We start from the raw sequence: 19,622 nt of genomic DNA, 5'->3' as shown, positions 1-19,622 counted from the left end.
CTGTGCAGCCCTACGGAGGAAATGCCATATCTCACCCCCTGCTGTTTGCAGAGTGTGCAGAGAGCAGTGTGGTAATGGCAGGAGACACACGTGTGTGAGAGCACCAGTGGGGAGTACATGTGTGCCTTTTTTCTGACTCTTCTCCTCCCTGACAAGAGGGGGGGGGGGGGCTGTTTGAGGTATGTGTGTGTTGGGGGGGGGGCTGTTTGAGGTATGTGTGTGTTGGGGGGGGGGTTAGGTTTGATAACATGCCTGAGCTGTGTGGACAGTGATCATCACAGAGGAATCTGGCCCCCCACGCACGCACGCACGCACATACACACACACCACAACTACCATCATTCATCATCATGATGAAGACCCCCCCCCCCCCCCCCCCCCCACACACACACCCCCCCACACACACACAGTCATCCACCCATGGGCTGCTTCTTCTCTGGGGGGTGGGAGTGACATGGCTGCTGATACCAGGAGATCAATCTCCAGTCACACTGCTCCCTCTCTGGTGCCCTAACAGCCACTGGGCTGGGCTGCTCTCTCTCTCTCTCTCGCTCTCTCTCTCTTCTCTTCTCTCTCTCTCTTCTCTTCTCTTTCTCTCTCTCTCTCTCTCTCTTCTCTCTCTCTCTCTCTCTTATCTTTCTCTCTCTCTCTTTCTCTCTCTCTCTCTTCCCTTTCTTTCTCTCTCTCGCTCTTCTCTTTCTCTCTCTCTTCTCTTTTCTTTCTCTCTCTCTCTCTTCCCTTTCTTTCTCTCTCGCTCTTCTCTTTCTCTCTCTTCTCTTTCTCTCTCTCTCTCTCTCTTATCTTTCTCTCTCTCTCTTCTCTTGCTCTTCTCTTTCTCTCTCTCTCTCTCTCTCTCTGTCTCTCTCTCTTCCCTTTCTTTCTCTCTCGCTCTTCTCTTTCTCTTCTCTCTCTCTCTCTTCTCTTTCTCTTCCCTTTCTTTCTCTTCTCTTTCTCTCTCTTCTCTTTCTCTCTCTCTCTCTCTCTCTTATCTTTCTCTCTCTCTCTTCTCTTTCTCTTCTCTTTCTCACTCTCTCTCTCTCTCTCTCTCTCTTCCCTTTCTTTCTCTCTCGCTCTTCTCTTTAGCTCTCGCTCTCTGTCCAGGACAGGTCATTATACTTATCCTCAGCACACTCTTTGCCCTTTAGCACTTGTTAGGAAAAGCCTTCACAGATTTTGTCTCTCTCTCTCATTTTTTTTACTCAGTCTTCCTCTCTCTATCCCTCTGCCTCCCACTTTCTCTCTGTCTCTCCTTCACCCGCTCTCCATCACTCTCCGTGTTCCCTTGGGTCTAGTTCTGCCTGGAACCCTCCTGAGCCGAGCCTCTGAGCAGCTGTGATCAATGGTCGGGCCGATGTGGAGAGGAGAGGAGAGGAGAGGAGAGGAGGAGATGAGCAGGAGGAGAGGAGAGGAGAGGAGAGGAGGAGATGAGCAGGAGGAGAGGAGAGGAGAGGAGGAGAGAGGAGAGGAGGAGAGAGGAGAGGAGAGGAGGAGATTAGGAGAGGAGCAGGAGGATAGAGAAGAGAGGAGCAGGAGGAGAGAGGAGAGGAGAGGAGGAGATGAGCAGGAGGAGAGGAGGAGAGGAGCAGGAGGAGAGAGGAGAGACGGTGAGTTGGGTGGCGATGGATGCGTCGGAGCAGAGTGGCGGCTGCTACAGACAAACCCCTTATTTATGTCACCACGCACGGCCCCCAGGGACACACAGGCCGGGGCAGGCCAGACAAGCAGATGGCTGAGAAAAAAGGAGCTTGAGTGAGGAGATGCTGCACGACTCTTCAAAGGCCAGACTATTGACTGTCCACATGCAGCGGCTAGTCAGGCAGGTGCTGTTGGGAGGGGCTATCTGTCAAACAGCATACTCAGAGCAGCACACTCAGAGGAGTCATCACAAAGTTTCTGACACTCTTCTTCTCTCTCTCTCTCTCTCTCTCTCTCTCTCTTCCTTCCCCCTCTCTCTTCTTTGGCCCTCGTCTTCTCTGTCCTCTCCCAGACACCTCTGTTCCCCTAACTGTGTAATCATTCTATCAAGCAACTTTAATACTGCTTAAAATAAATGGTTAAGGGTAAGGCATGGACCTGTATCATGCCCATGTGGAGTGTAGCTAACACATAAATCTACCTGTGCTGCTAAAGCAACCAAGGTTATTATAGTTTTATTATAGTTTTCAAGGTTATTCTTTTTGAAATTCGTTTTTATTTTGTTCCATTTAGTTGTATTTTGTTTAGTTTGTTTAGTTTACGGCCCAGATGTTGCCCAGATGTGGCCCAGATGTGGCTCAGATATGGCCCAGATGTGGCTCTATAGCAAAAAAGTTTCAGATTTCAGATTTAAAGTACATTGATGGTGTGGTGGTGTGTGATGCAAAAATCTTAGTTTACCCTTTTAACAGAGGATCCACTCAAAAGCAGATGGTAAAAGTATGTAGGGCAAAACAGTAGCATTTCAGAGATGGGTAGGTGTGATTATTCAAAATTATTCAAATAGAGAAAATTGCTTCGACACATAGTAGACTACAAAGTGACGACACATCCTCAGAGGCCTATAGTTAACTAAGGACCCCTAAAGGCCGAAATATACTTCTACGACTCCGTGGTCACGCAGTTGCCTCAACGGACTTGTTTTCATTTATGGTTCTCCGGCGGTTGTGGGTGTTGTAAAGCATTGATACTGATGAATTGACGGATTGACAGAGTCGAATAGTTACAAAAATTGGGAGGTGCACGTCAGGCCACGGAGAGGTCCTCGGAGAGGGTTTGCAAGTCAGAGAGGGCTCTCCGTGTCTCTGTGTCCGTAAACGGACGACCATAAATTGCGCTTAAGGAACTCACATGTGAATGTATAGGTTGTTAACACTGAAGGTCAACCAGAAGGTCACCCATGGAATGTTTGGTAATATAACATATAGAGCTTGTGCCAGTTTACACACAGCAATCCGTGGTTATCATGGCAAGGGAGTATTTCAGAAAGTTATGAAAGTCCACTGGAGCCGAACCTGATTTCATGTGTTTGGAAAGAGAGAGGCTGACTTCATGTGTTTGGATGGGAAGAGAGGAGTGTAATTATCGGTAAGTTGAACAATGACAGAGGAGGTGGGAGTCAAGAGGGGCCCCCTCTTCCCGGCAATGGGGATGTCAGAGGCTGAGAGGAGATCCGCATGTGCCCTCCTCACGTTGATTTGGCTGTGATGTTTGGCTGTGATAAGCACTTTTCCAGGAAGGAGGGCAGAGAGAGAGGAAAGGCTCCGGGTTGTGTGGAGAGGAATAGAGAGGAGGAAAACAGCAGAGCAGATCACAAGGAAGATCAACACACACCGACTGAAATCTGTTACAGAGGATATTCTTTGTTGGTGATTCTGGGGTAAGACGTGGCTCGGTGTATATTTTCGGTGTACAGTATATTGGTATATTGTGTATTGGAACTTCTACCTATAGTTAACCTATGCCTTTGCATTTCAATGATTTCCGAGATTTCTTTACATTATTTTTATACTAAATAAAATGAGATTCAACACCCATTTAAAACTTTACACCACCAAAACCCTCATCATCAGACAGACATGAGAGGACAGAAAGGACAAAATCATGGCCAACTGTCTTTAACTGTGAATGGAACTATGGACTCTGTGGATTTGAAAGAGCACTATTGAAAGAACGAATCAGAGAAAAAGAGCAGAAATTTGCACTTAAACACAGACAATTGATAAGATTGAATTTCTGCCATAATAATAATCAACTTTATTTGTATAGCACCTTTCATGCAAAACAATGCAGCTCAAAGTGCTTAACAGCAAAGAAATTACCTGCACAAAGAAATTACATGCACAGTGATCCACATAAAAATAGACCAAACAATAGATCAAATAAACATAAAACATAAAAAATAAAATAAAATAAAATGAACATAAAAACAGGGATAGAGTGCATAAAAGATTTAAGATTAAAATATAGAATACATAAAATGCATAACATAAGATAGAAAATAAAACTCTGCAGAGATATAGTTTATCTAACCCCTTAATATCACATTATATCCTGATGAAGATCAAAGAAAAAACATTACATAAACTAAAATAATTAGCTATTTGTTAACTATGACTAACAAAAGGCAGTCTGGGAATGGGAAGCAACATCTGCAGTTGATTAATTTGTTTTTTAACTCACTAACATTCCATGGGTGACCTTCTGGTTGACCTACAGTACTGCCATAATCTCTTGGTGGTTGCTGAGGATGATCACAGATGCATGTAAACCATACTATTCCCTGCATACTAACAGATGCATGTAAACCATACTATTCCCTGCATACTAACAGATACATGTAAACCATACTACTCCCTGCATACTAACAGATACATGTAAACCATACTACTCCCTGCATACTAACAGATACATGTAAACCATACTACTCCCTGCATACTAACAGATGCATGTAAACCACACTATTCCCTGCATACTAACAGATGCATGTAAACCATACTATTCCCTTTGGCCAGGTTTCATATGGTAGTAATGTAAACACACCTCTAAGAGAACCATAAATATGTAGATCTGATTATCTACATGCATATATTCCAACCTTGAGAAACAGTCACCCTGTAAGAACCACTGAGAATAAGCTTCACCTCCTCCTGCTGTTGCGTGAGTTGTAGAATACCTCCCCAACAAGTTGCTTTGGATGAAAGCATGTGCCAAATGAATAAATGGAACCATAACTTCCAAACTTCAACTCGACAATGAACTACGATGAGCATGAGAGTTGTACTGAGCAGAAGCAGTTGTCCGTGTCAAGCAGTCAAGCCTCCTGACAGATCGGACTGCCTTTGTGTTTGTGTGCACCACCGCTCACCGCTTCTCCTGCTCCTGCTGCTGCTGCTGCTGCTGCTGACGAGATCACATTGCTTCAGGCTAGAGAAAAGAATTGAGTGAGATTTCTCCTTCCCCAACACCCCCTCGCCCCCCCCCCCCCCCCCCCCATACCTCTACCCCTACTACCCCTGGGGTAAGAACTCCACCTGACTAGTGAGCAAATTTGATCTTCACTGCTGTGAAGTACACCTGTAGGCGGTGGGGGAGAACTCCACTGTCGAGCACATAAAAAACATTCTCACCCCAGCTGTTCTTCAAGCTTCTTTTGATATGAGTGCAGTAGTGCCTTTATATAAAATATTTTTTATTTGGGACCTACAATGGGGCTGTAGGCTTCTTCCCTTCTGCTGGCCACAGCCATAGGCTCTGTGCCTATATATAAGACACTGAAGGCAGGTGTAGACGCTTGCACAAGTTAAAGATGGTGAGGGTCACACATTGTCTAAGTTACTCTCACTCACTCATGCTGTCTCACTTTATTTAGCTCTCCTACCCTGTGACTCTGTCACACACACACACACACACACACACACACACACACACACACACACTCTCTCTCACACACACACACACACCCACACAACTAAATGAAATGGCCCCTTTGTACACTAACTTATTATAACTGATGAAGTCACAGACGCAATGTTGCATACATCCCTCGATGTCATCAGTGCAACACTTTCCCTTGTAATACCCTCCACACATCAATAGACACACATCAACAAACACCAAGCCTTACCCTCTGGGACACTTCACCACTCTCTAGTTGGCATGGGTTGTGTTGGGTTGGCATGGGTTGGCATGGGTTGTGTTGGGTTGTATTGGGTTGGCATGGGTTGTGTTGGGTTCAAAACTACGTGTCGTCTCCCAGGGTGGTGGGGATGTCCCAGGCCTTGTTGATCTCTTTGCCGGCCGTCAAAGAACTCCGGAAGAATAAGAGCGCGCTTGTTTCCGCCAGATAGCGTGACTCTCCTTGATTTTGAAGTAGGCCTCCATAAACTCCATTGTGCACTGGGCATGGCCTCTGACCCCAAAGTCCGCTACTCTGAGCTGGGCTCTTGCGAGAGAGAGAGAGAGAGAGAGAGAGAGAGAGAGAGGGTGGAGGTCTAGGAATCAGACCAGCATGTGAAAGAGTTTATTCTTCTAGTGTTCAACAGGAAGGGGAAAGCGTGTGTTTATCCCTGAATCATCTAGTCTCTAATAGACTTAATGGCACTTCTCTTTCTCACTCCTCCCCCCCCTCCCTCTCTCTCTCTCTCTCTCTCTCTCTCTCTGTCTCTGTCTCTCTTATATAGGCTGAAACAGTGGATGTTCCATTCCATGTGGATGAAGCTCCCTCGTCTTGACCGAGACGTCTCCCGTCTGACAGCGATGACGCAAGAGGGAGGGTGACAGGTCTCAAGCCTTTAACAAGTCTCTACATTTATGCTGTGAGTACAAACATCTCCGTTCAACTTTTATCTTCCTCCTCAACCTCCACCTCTCTCTCTCACTCTATTTAATTTTCCTTCTTGCCACATCTTTTCCTCACTTCTCACAGTTGTTTTCTCCCCTCCTCTCCTCACACACACACACACACACACACACACACACACACACACACACACACACACACACACGCATATCATGTGGAGTGACTAGGAAGTCTGAAATTGTGAGGTGAGGAGAGCTGTTGTCAGGGGTCAGCCATCACTACTTGTATTCCCCACACTCATCTTTCCTTCATACACACACACACACACACACACACACACACACACACACACACACACACACACACACACACACACACACACACACACACATTTATCTCTGTTTCTCTCTTACACAGACACACACAAACTCTCTCTCTCTCACACAAAAAAACACTGACACACACACACATTGACTCACACACAGAGAAACACACACACACACACACAGACACACTCTGCTATTTCCCCTGGTGTGGGTTCAGTGGCTGGGCATGGCCGCCACCCAGGCAGAGCCACTGATGAGATGAGCCTGTCCCTGTCCCTGTCAGTGAAGGCCTCTCTCTCTCCCAGCTCTCTCTCTCTCTCTCTCTCTCTCTCTCTCTCTCCTGGGCAAACAGCACACTGACAGGCAGCCAGAGTCCACTAGCCAAGGCGGTAGAGGGGCCAGCCAGTTAGCGTCAGAGACGAGGCGGACCGGCTAAAAATACACCACAACCGATCGGCTTCAAAACTGACGTTTCACTCATGAGCGAGTCGGAGGAGGAGGGGAGGACACAAAGTGTTTTGGAGTTAGGTGCCTTTCCTGCAGAGGAAGTTATTGCTAAGGAAGTAATAATGTTCACCTTTCAATACATGGTAGCAGACCAGGTATATATTTCAAGCCTTAAAAATGACCATCATTGTTACGTAGGGAAGAGCAAAGTCTTTGTATTACAATCTACGGTAAGGAAGTGGACTAGACCTGTCAGGGATGTGGAAGAGAGGACCCAAAAATGCATGACACAAGGCAGATGTAATAGCCAAAAGAAATACCTGTTTAACCACAACAGTCCAAGACAACAGGTAAAAGTAAAAATACACTCCAGGGGCAGGCAAACAGTCAGATACAGGTACGGGCAAAACAGGCAGGCAAAATCCAAAAGGCAAAAAAAAAAGAAAAAAGTCAGTCAGAGAAACCAGGCAGAAGTCATACGCAGAATGTTACAAACACAGAACCTAAATACGCAGAACAATTAACCAAGAAGGCAGACTGTAGGCAGAAGACAGCATGGATTCAGGTAATCAGTGGGAACAGGTGAGGGGCGGGGACAATAGCACATGAGAACAGACAAGCACATGACAACCAAAATGTAAACAAAGGCACATGTTAAAACAAAACAAAAAACAAGACAAGACATGACAGACACAGACTGTCCAGCAAGGCGGCCAAGAGGCACAATCCAGGCAGAATCCTGACAGTATCTTATCCGGAAAAGATTTAGTAGCGGTTTCCCATTTGTCCCTACGACCACTGTCAGCAACTCTCTGTTTTTCTACTAAAAAGTCACAGCCAACACCAGCTAAAAAGCAGACATCTGTGACATTAAAAGACATGCTGCTAACATGATGACATTTTTATGTTTCCTCTTTCCATAAACACGCCCAGTCAAGTTAGTGGTGGCAAACAGCTACACTATTGTCTGCAACAGGGCCATGGCCATGCATTCTAGGGCCGCCTACTGCTGGTAGTCTTCAGGGACTCTTGAAGCGCCTGGGCAAACTTTGCAGCACTTTTCTGTTGAGCCAGGTGGCTCTTCCTCTGAGGCGATTGGTGTTTTGCGGCCACTCTTGTCAGCTAATGACTAACACTTCTTGGCTGGTTTTTGTTGCGTCGAGCGAGAGAGTGAACAAGAGAGAGAGAGAGAAAAAGAGAGAGCCAGCCCTGAGCTGCGGAGGTGAGGAAGCATTGATGGAGGAGGCCATTTTCTCATTACCTTCGCCTGTAGAACGGGAGTCGCTGTAATGAGCTCTCCTAATGGACACGGCCATCAATTTTGAGGGCTAACACTTTTATTAGAGCCATCAGAAGAGGCTAATGATTCAGCCGGAGCTTTTGTTGAGCGCAATCCAGAAGCTTGATGACATTTTTTTTGTGTTCTGCGTTAACGAGCTACACAGCGTTCTCACATGTTGAAATGGCTGAAAAAAAGGCAGGAAGGTACTGAAAGTCATCCGAGGATATATGCTCAACCCCCCACCCCCACCTTGGATATATAAAAATACATTGAAAGAGTAATAAACCTTGTCACAAGGACATACTGTTTTGGAGATCCTCCAGTTTTTTTAACTAGTGGGCCATTTTGTGCCTCATATATTCATGTGAACCTTGAAAAGAAGAGCTTGCTTTAAAGAGTAGTACTTTTACTTCAAATTAACTGCTATAGTACTTTTACTTCAAATGAACTGTCTATAATAAAGTGCACTAAAGTGCACAATATGAATAATACAATATACTTCCCATGTAAGTTTTATACGAAATGTAACTAACCCTAATCAACTAACCACAAGTGCATATTTTAACAACATGGACATTGTACCAATCAGTAAATCAAGTGTTAATAGTACTTCACGCAGCATTATGGAGTTTTGGTCTGAAGCTAATGAGCTACCCACCTAAAAAGCAAAAACCAGCTGACACTGAACTGGTGATATGGTGATATTGTTGGCAATGTCGTGCTGTGAAGGTTTTTCTTACATATCCGACCCCAACCACAGAACTACACAGAGCATAGCCTGGATGGCTAGTGGGAAGGAAAAAGTGTGTGTACATGTCCTTCACATGACTATATCAAAATTAATTTGAAGATGATACCAAAAGTAGTTGCTCATAACAAACTTACCTCAAATAGAGGCAAACTGTTCAAGGCCATTTAATATAAATTTCATCAGCCATTATGTGCTTTGAAACTATGTGAAATGTAAATGCTTCTGAAATGAAATTCCATCACTCCTTCCTAAGTCTTTCTGGTAGAAATGGTGACTATAGAGGTGGCTGTGGTACCCCCAACCTGGTGGTAGTTACCCCCCCCCCCCCCCCCACCCCCCCCCCCCCCCCAGGGATTAAGATGCAGGCCCTTCTGGCACAGGTAAATAAAGGAATAAATCATGCAGGCGTCTCTTTTTATGCCTGAGTGGGTTTTCATGGTGCAGAGCTACAGCAAAAACAAATTGTTTTTAAATCAATGTTGATGAGTAGGTGGAGAAGCATGCACGGTTCTTTCACTGTAACCATGGGTTAGAGGCTAGTCCATCTCTCTCTCTCTGTTACACTGTAACCATGGGTTAGAGGCCCATCCATCTCTCTGTTACACTGTAACCATGGGTTAGAGGCTAGTCCATCTCTCTGTTACACTGTAACCATGGGTTAGAGGCTAGTCCATCTCTCTCTCTCTGTTACACTGTAACCATGGGTTAGAGGCTAGTCCATCTCTCTCTCTGTTACTCTCTGTGTTCCCTCATTCCCACTCACAGTCCTACTCACACCGAGAGCCATTTATCGTTATGGTGCCATGTGGGAATGGGGGCCGAACAGTGAAGTTGAACTGTTAATCTATCCCCTGGCGACCTAGTAACACTCTCTCCTTCCCTCATTCCCTCTCTCCTTCCCACATCCCCCCTCTCTCTCTCTCTCTTTATCTCTTTATCTCCCTAAAGAACTGTTTATCTATCCCCTGGCGACTTAGTAACACTAACGGTAAACTACAGACATGGTTCCAGTGGGAATTGGAACCATTGGATTAATGTGTTCGGGGCGACAGTCGCACAGGAGTTAGAGAAGTCGTTTAGTAATCAGAAGGTTGCTAGTTCGATTCCCTTTCGAAGTGTCCTTGAGCAAGACACTGAACCCCTAATTGCTCCTGATGTGCAGTGTGCCATCAGTGTAAATGTAAAATGTGTATACATCCTTGTAAGTCGCTTTGGATAAAAGCGTCTGCTAAATGACTAAATGTAAAAAGGGCAAGGAGCAGGGGGGACTTCTCTTCTTTTATTCACTACTATCAGAGTGAGCCCTTGTCCCATTGATGTCCCATTATTTCTGTAAGGATTGTTTAATGTCTATGTGAAGCCACTTAACATTATTTGTAAGCGGTTGTAATCACTTTGAACCCAAGACTGCCTTTTATGGATGAGCTGATTTTGAGAATTTAAACTTTGCTTCAGGCTATGCAGCAAATGGTGTTTCATGGTAGCTAGATGGCAAAGGAAACTTTTAAATCACCTTAAATGCATGAAACGATAGCTAGTTATCTAGCTGAAGTTACGTCTTCTTCAGTTTAACTTGTAGTATTATAATAGGAAAAGGTAGAAACCCCTAAGGTGCCTGTGCATCTTTGCTTCTTGGCCACCAAATACATACATTTAACCTAGTTAAATAAGTTCATATTAACACAGCCTGGCAACTGCCAACCGTTAAGATGGTTCCCCGAGCCAGAGATAGCTAGTATAGTTCATAGCTACGTTAACTGCCATGAGACCTCACATGTTTTACATGTGTCATGGAGGTCTGTGACCCATAGAATCCCATTAGATACAGTCAGGTGGGAATAAACAACACCTGTGAGTTTCCCATTATGGCAGTGGAGAGTATTCCATGTTGTTTTTACCTGATACATTAACGGCTTTTGTCTCTCTCTATCCATCTCATTCTCTCTCTGTTTCTCTTCTATTTCACTCTCTCATTCTCTTTCCTTCTCTGTCACTCCCTCTTGTAGTCGCTCTCTCTCTCTTTATCTGTTTTCGGTTCTCTCTCTCTCTCTCTCTCTCTCTCTCACTCTCTGACAACCTGAGGCTCTGTTGCCATGGCGGTGCAATGGAATTTCCTGATATCCCGAGGTCAACATTTAACAGTCAACTTCCACTCTGTCTGGATGTACTGAAGGGCCGGGGGCCTGGCAGATATCCCTGTGCACACCTCAGGATGTTTGAGAGCGGATGAAGGAATCAAACAGGCCCAAAGCCGAGGAGAGCACATCACATCCTCACCAATTAAGTCCAGACTGATTCCTGTGCAGAGACACATGCCAAGCCTAAGCTCCAGGAGCTGGTTTTCATAACTGCATTGTGAAAGAGATTGTTATACCTTTTGAATGGAGGGATACAATTAGCACACGCTGAAATGTCTTTGGAAAGAGGTTGGCACTATTCACTCTTGTGCAACATTAAATAGACTAACATATACAAGCATTTATTTACAAAATGACCAGGAGGAAAACACATAATATGTAGTCTATATGTACCTAACTAATGAAGTAAAGGGGTGTGTGTGTGTGTGTTCGTGCAAGCGTGTGTGCTCGAGTGTATACTGTCAGGTACATGCCAGAAATAATTGTGTCTCTGTAGTTTGGCATGTCATGAATAATTTGCTTTGCTCGCTCCCGTTCTAAAGTTGGTTAGCAGACTTGCTGTTGCAGTTGCTCGTGCTAAACTTGTTTACTCTCTGTTCTTTGCTCTTGGGCAGCCGCTGCCGTACGAAAGAGTTCTGTGCCCCAAGAAGACCACACAGCAAAGGGGGACCTTGGGTCCGAGAGCTTGAAAGCAGAAGAGGGAAGAGAGTGAAGTCTCCCCCTGTGAGAACAGAGAGAATTGAGAGGCGGCAGCTCAACAGGGAGAATAATAAAGAGTTACCAATAGGTGACTTGGGGTCTTGTTCAGCAGGTCAGGGGGGCGTAGCTCAGGTGACATCAGGCTACAGGTACAGTGATTGATTGGAGGGGAGGTGCTGTCCGTTTACCTAACTCCAGGGCTAACTGCGGAATGAGAAGAAGGGGCGGGGCTTGGGTACAGACAGCATCCAGAGCTTTGGCATTCCTAAACAAAGCAGAAGGCATCGCTGATCCATTCAGTTCAATTTGGTTTATACTGCAACATTAACACTTTAGCAGTGAGCATCGTCACTATGCACTTTACAGGAGCACACCCTTGCATGTGCAGAAAACCCTTACCCCAGTACTGCAAGTCCATTAGAGAACATTAAAAAATCCATCAAGAGAATTCAATCCCAAGGCTATTGCTATTTTAGTTCTGGATATAATTAGCATCATTTTCTGTTTGTGTATTATGGCAGATCATATCCACTAGGTCCCTAAAAGAGAGACTGATGATGTGAACTTGAACCATATACAGTTCAGTCAACGAGTCGCTCGTGTACTTTCACTTGTCAAGGTGTCTGGCTGGTACTTTTTTTCACACACCCCATTTAATGTGCCTTGTTAAACTGTCTGCTAGATGTCACCGGAGGAGTGATTGCGCTTCAAACAAGAAGGAAATAAATATCCCAGGACATCTCCTCCACATGCAGAAGGACCTAATCATGTGGCTCTCACACTCATCATGTCATTCAAAAAAGGGGCAAAAAAAAAATAAGGACTCTTAAATCATTTGTCAGCTGCAGGGAGGGGTATTTCTATTTGCCTTTCAAAACCCGGCATGTCATCTATAATAAACAAGTCCTCGCCGCACCGAAAAAGGGGACAATAAAACCACGGTGGATCATAAAAATGAAAGGGACGATGAAAACATCACAAGACCAGAGACATCCAGACACAGCCACAGATAACCTATATCGGTGTCGACACAGCGAGTAAATCTCATTCCACCACTCCCACGGATGCCGGCAGCCGCAGCATAGCGCTTCAGTTGGGGGTATCCTTTCTCCCTGATTCCGCTATGGGCCAATCGAGGATGATTATAGCCTGCATTGTGCAACCAGGATTAATGCTTTTGTGTGAGAAAAGCTCTTTCAAAAAGTGCTAAATCACAGAGCGGACGTAGCATAGTTAACTTCAGTGGAAGAATACAAGGCGGGAGGGGGCCACAGAGGACCCATTTTCGGGACAAATTTTTTCGGTCAAAAAAATCCTTTCAGCGTGATTACAGCAGGCAATCTCTGCAGGTGTAGCGTGGCAGGTTAAGTGAGAGTATGAAGGGAGGACATGATGTAACCCAACCTAAGCCTTAATTTACTGCCGGGTTCACCTCTGCCCTAGAAAAAGACACCGCCAGTGGGATAACTACTGCCGGCACATACGAAACGATGGCTCTTGAGCTCCAAATCACCCTCCACTGGGGATTTATAGTTCATCCAGATGGCAATGTTTAGAGGTAACAAGGTGGTCAATGGACTGACGCAGTGTGTCGACAAACACCAAGAGCTTAAATCCTCCCTTGAGAGCATTCATGCCAGCTTTCACATGGCTGTGCATAAATTGAGCAGGTTTTTATTTATTTTTTTAGAAAGAGAGAGAGATTTACACTTCCTATTTGCAAAGTGTGTCCTGATCTGCTTTGAGCTTATTATAATGACGGGGGCTAACCCTGCGTTAAACAGTCATGGTGCTGCGCTCACATCAAAGCTCCGCGAGCCGCCCGCCCCTTGAGATTACTGCAGCCCCCCCATCGGCAAACATCAAATGTGTGAAGAAGCGCGAGACAAAAGGAAACAAGAATCTGCGAGAGGTCCGTTTCCCTAGCGATTAGCGGGGATTACAAGCGGGATCACCGGAATTATTCCACGCAGAGATGATGCCTCTTTAAATTCAACACATCTCCCACACCCATGGTTGAGCAGTCTGAGTGTTGCTGTAGAAACACACTGTACATGTGTTTCTTTCTAACATCCCCTCCATACGACAACACTATAGCTATTACATAGAGGCCAGTCTGCAGACAGACACAGTGAGACACAATAAGAGGGCTCTGTCATTCTAAAAAAAAAAAAAACCTGTGAGATTCAGCGTGAATGTAACTGCAGGGGGCTCGAACCTGCTGCACCCTTGGACACCTGAGGCGGGCAGGTTTGCAAGAAGACTAAAACCCAAGACTTTTAGCATCTCTTACCAGCACGTCATTTAATGGAAAGGAATTTAATCAAGGAGTGAGGTTTACTCACTGCACAGCTTTGTCCATGTTGGCCACAGTGACATAAATCCACTCTAATGGCGCCAGTTGTTCACGGAAATATGAACTTGCTTTTCTGTGGTGTGTAAAAAGTGTGCTAATGTCTTCATTTTTCTTCAGCTTACAATTTTGCCTCTGCAAGGTCAGTGACTGTACATGCACAGTACATTTTCGGACTTTTCATAAACCTGTTTTCATTCCAAACCACGAAGCAGAAACAGTGTCTGAAGATCTACATTGGCCTAATACTGACACCATAATGCTGACATCATAATACTGACATCATCTGCAGCTTCTGCATCCAATTCACTTGAAAATGGCATTTCATTTCCTCTTACTCGCAAAGCCTTTCAAAAGTGCTTGTCCATAGACAATGCGGCTTCATTAGTTTTTGTTTAGTCTTCTTCACGGCAGATACGGTCGGCTTTGGCACAGCATTAGTCTGAGGAGATGAGTGCTATTGTAGCCCACTTGTCTGGCTGCCTCTGTATTTGCATAGTTGCTGTTGTCTGACAAGTGGAAGATGCACAAGTGCAGATCAAAGTGTCTCACCTAAGGGGGGGGGGGGGGGGGGGGGAGGAGGGGGGAGACAGCAGGAGCGGGGGACTGCTCTCGCCCCTGGCAGTATCAACGAGCAGCCAATGTGTGTGTGTGTGAGAGTGAGAGAGAGGTGTGTGTGTGTGTGTGTGTGTGAGAGAAAGAGAGGTGTGTGTGTGTGTGTGTGTGTGTGTGTGTGTGTGTGAGAGAGAGAGGTCTGTGTGTGTGTGTGTGTGAGAGTGAGAGAGGTGTGTGTGTGTGTGTGTGAGAGAGAGAGAGGTGTGTGTGTGTGTGAGAGAGAGAGAGGTGTGTGTGTGTGTGTGTGTGTGTGTGTGTGTGTGTGTGTGAGAGTGAGAGAGAGAGGTGTGTGTGTGTGTGTGTGTGTGTGTGTGTGTGTGTGTGTGTGTGTGTGTGTGTGTGTGTGTGTGTGAATGTGTGTGTGTGAACTCTGTACTGTAGATGTCTAGATATAGACATGTAGTCGAGTATGTGCCATGCCTTCCATACCAATGAGCACGGATCTTTGGTGATACAGCCAGGATGCATATTTATTACCCCATAGACTTGAGTTTGAGGCCAGTTGGTGTGACTGTTAGAATAGACTGTTATAAACACACCCACACACACACACACACACACACACACACTTCTTTAGAATAGACTGTTATAAACACACACACACACACACACACACACACACACACACACACTTCTTTAGAATAGACTGTTATAAACACACACACACACACACACACACTTCTTTAGAATAGACTGTTATAAACACACACACACACACACACACACTTCTTTAGAATAGACTGTTATAAACACACACACACACACACACACACTTCTTTAGAATAGACTGTTATAAACACACACACACACAATTAAAGGTGACTCAGCCTTTAGAGCGCGGCGTTCTGAAGGTCTCCCCAGACTGCCGCCCCTCGGCCGGTCCAGCAGGCCACGGTGAGAGCAAGTCACCCCAGACACGGTCGGGTGACGGGAGTCATTCTGCCAAACGTTTGAGTAAAAAACTCAGGTAGAGGCTCGCTAGGGCTGCAGAGCTTTCAAATCACTGTCACAGTCACCATGAAGTGATGTGTGAAGATGTGTGGCGCGATATTAACACTTAGAGGGAGAAATGTGTATAGAAAGCCTTGGATTTGTTTCCATACGTCTCTTTTTACACAGAGGCAACATAGCACCTTAATTCATAGCCCTCCTTTGTACATCACTTTGGATAAAAGTGTCTGCTAAATGGCTAAATGTGTAAATGTAATTATTTCAGTTTAGTTTGGATCATTCAGGATACCCTGGTGAGGTTGTATCTACTCATAATATGCATTATGAAGTCTATACTCTAAATCATGTCTACTCCCTACAAGTGCCTGAGACATTTTCTAGTTCCTATCTTTAGGAGCCACACTGTGATTTGGAGGTGCTGTTTTTAACCACACTGTGATTTGGAGGTGCTGTTTTTGAGATATTTTGAGAGGACTACTTGTTTTATTCCTTCTTCTTTTCTCTTTTGGTCTTGATCTAGTGGTGACTTGCCTCAGCAGGATAAATCATTGTGGTCACCCGGTTTCCACAAGTGTGTTGATTATTTCCTCGAGCGCTTCAACCACATCTTTCTTTCGCCATAAGACAGTGAAAAGAAGTATGCACATCCGACCACCTGCTTGGCGTCCCTGGGGGAACCTAGATACAAATATAGAGGTTGCTTCATCATCATCATCATCATCATCATCATTATTTATTCATGGAGAATTGACTGAGCACAGGGCTCTTTTGCAGCAATGCCCTGATTGAGGATACATAATACAGATGAACAATAAATAAACAAACCATAACAAAACAAAAAAAACAGACAAAATAAATAAATAAACAAAACACATTATACAACTCAGAAATGAAGTATAAAAAAATAAAAGGCTTGAAGGTTTCCATATTCAGAGATTGACAGAGTAGTACCATGGCTCACCTGGTCTCTCTTTTCTACCTTGCACTAGATTCCCTATCTGATGAGGGAAGGTGCACAAGCACAGATCAAAGTATCTCGCCTGTGAGGAAAGTGTTGGACCTACTTCATGTACTTAATTAGGAGGGGGTGCTTACATTTCCAGCCACACTGAAGCCAAGCCAAGAAGCCAAGCAGGGTTTTAATGTGTGTGTGTGTGTGTGTGTGTGTGTGTGTGTGTGTGTGTGTGTGTGTTTGCGTATGTGTGTTCACTGTGTGCGTCAGGGTGTATGTGTGTCTATCTATCCCTGGCTCTGAGTGCTTCTATTTCCTTGCAAACTGAGATAGGTATGGCTATGCGGGAAATCCTGTGCCTGATACGATTCTCAAGAGGTTGTGAGGAAAGAAACATTCTTTCCTGATTAGTCATACACTCCAAGTGGCGCCCTAACAAGTGCAAGCCCAAAGAGACCAAACAGAAGTGAAATTTAGTTTAATTTATTTTATTTAAAAAAATGATATTATGAAATAAATGGTGAGGATGTATTTTTACAAGAGATATTCCAAGTGTGGTACTCAGAACGAGAAGTGGAGGAGCCTCTGCACTCCTGCCTGCCAGCTCCCGAAAAAAAACGACCTGGCTCCCTGATGCACTGCTGGAGGGGGACAAAATGAAGGCTGATTGCCTAGTTGCCCTTTGCTTAATGGACAAAGCCTTCAGAGACTGCCACCCCACCCCGCACTGTGGGGGGCTGGAGCAGGGGTAAATGGCGGTCTGACCTGTCTCTTTAAACTAGCCTGGGTGGCAGGTCGCTTGTCTGAGTGGAGACAGAGGACAGAGAACTGCAAAGGTTGAGTAAAGCTGTAATCGCATGAGGGGCCCAGGGCACGTCAGGTAGGGATGTGGACTCTGAGCTTTGACAGAGAAAGGAAAGAAAAAAAAGCCTTTTAAATCAGGCTCCCACCAAAATACCATAGTCATGGTAACATGGTCAAAGACCAAGCGGTATTTTAGGGGAAAATGTTTTTGTCTTGCCTGTCAGAGAAATGGTGCTTTTTTTGGCCCTCCTTTAACCGACCAATGACTCATGTCTGTGCATTGTGCTCTTTTCTAGCCTGTTAGTGAAAGGACAGTGAAGATATGACAGGAGGTGAGTGGGAGAGAGAGATGAGGAGCAGGAGAGAGAGATGACCTCAGGCCGGACTCAAACCTGGGTCGTCGTGGGCACTGGACCCGTCTGTGGTGTGGGATACTGATGCTACCGCTGTGCCAATGGCTCCCCCTATGTCCGTGCACTTCAATGAAACTCAGCTGTACTGAACTTCATCACCCCAGTGACTTAAATTATGTAAAACTTGACATTCTCCCTGTTGGATATGGCTACACTGAGGACATTTAAGAGATAATGAGATGGCTGACTATGGAGATCTATGTGATTTGTGAAACGGACAACAGACAAAACAGAAGTTGTGTACATGAGGATTTACACTGACGGCTCTCATATTTAAACACTTTGGAGGGTTACGCAATCAAACTATATAACCACCAAAGTGGATCTTCTGACAAAATCCTATATTTATCACCATTAATCTAACCCATGGTTAAGGGGCGTTACAGTACACATATAGCCTATTTGTCATCCTACAAGCTGACTTCAGTGAGTGAGGGAGAGAGAGGGAGAGAGAGAGAGAGCAGAGGGTGAGAGAGAGGGAGAGAGAGAGCAGAGGGTGAGAGAGCAGAGGGTGAGAGAGAGAGGCTGAGAGAGAGAGAGAGAGCAGAGGGTGAGAGAGAAAGCAGAGGGTGAGAGAGAGAGGGTGAGAGAGAGAGAGAGAGAGAGAGCAGAAGGTGAGAGAGAGAGGGTGTGAGAGAGAGAGCAGAGTGTGAGAGAGAGAGAGCAGAGGGTGAGAGAGAGAGAGCAGAGAGAGAGAGGGTGTGTGAGAGAGAGAGAGAGAGAGAGAGAGAGCAGAGGGTGAGTGACAGGAGGTAGAAGGAGGTGCTGAGCCATGGTGTGGTGCAGCCGACCTCTAGGCATGGATTAGCACGGGGAAGAAACACGTTTGCAAATCCAGCAGACTAATCCCTGCTTCAGTCAACAGAGGTAGTGGCTCAAAACATCTGTGTATTTTTGACAGTGAACCTTCCCTAAATTCCCTCACCCACCCACACAAAGTTGTCCGAGTCGTGGCACTTACATCAGATGAATCTGAAAGCAGCTCCAAACCAAACTAAACACGCAGCATTTAAGACTGGACTACATTACCCAGCGCTGCTAAGCCTACACTGAGTTAATCAGGACTAACTAGCCTGTGCCGCATCAACCAGACTAATTTAGACTGTACTACGTAACCCAGCACAAGTTAGCCTGCACTTTATCAGCCGGGGCTAAATCACACTGCACTACCTTACGCAACACTAGTTAGCCTGTGCTAATTTAGATGCCGCTACCTTACCCTGTTAGCCTGTGCTAATTTAGATGGCGCTACCTTACCCTGTTAGCCTGTGCTAATTTAGATGGCGCTATCTTACCCTGTTAGCCTGTGCTAATTTAGATGGCGCTATCTTACCCTGTTAGCCTGTGCTAATTTAGATGGCGCTACCTTACCCTGTTAGCCTGTGCTAATTTAGATGGCGCTATCTTACCCTGTTAGCCTGTGCTAATTTAGATGGCGCTACCTTACCCTGTTAGCCTGTGCTGGTGAGAAACACTGTAGGTGGTGAGAGAGTAAACTGTGAAAGGAAAGGCAAAGTTACTGAGAGGGAGACTTACGTTGATCCTACAGTTTGTGACTGGTAGCTGGAATGAGGAAGTCTGTGCTAATCCATCACTCATTATGATGGACCTTTG

General features: G+C 45.3%; 1 long non-coding RNA gene across 1 annotated transcript; it reads left to right on the top strand.

Annotated features, from left to right (window-relative positions):
* Positions 1 to 3,034: 3,034 nt before the first annotated feature.
* On the top strand, positions 3,035 to 18,101 carry LOC116219913. Its single transcript, XR_004163352.2, has 3 exons — positions 3,035 to 3,355; positions 6,159 to 6,293; positions 17,892 to 18,101. It is a non-coding gene; the product is annotated as an uncharacterized LOC116219913 (long non-coding RNA).
* Positions 18,102 to 19,622: the final 1,521 nt, after the last annotated feature.

This window comes from Clupea harengus, chromosome 26, assembly GCF_900700415.2.
Source record: "Clupea harengus chromosome 26, Ch_v2.0.2, whole genome shotgun sequence".
Taxonomy (NCBI): Eukaryota; Metazoa; Chordata; class Actinopteri; order Clupeiformes; family Clupeidae; genus Clupea; species Clupea harengus.
The sequence above is the reverse complement of the archived record's forward strand: the minus strand, read 5'-3'. Positions and strand labels throughout refer to the sequence as shown.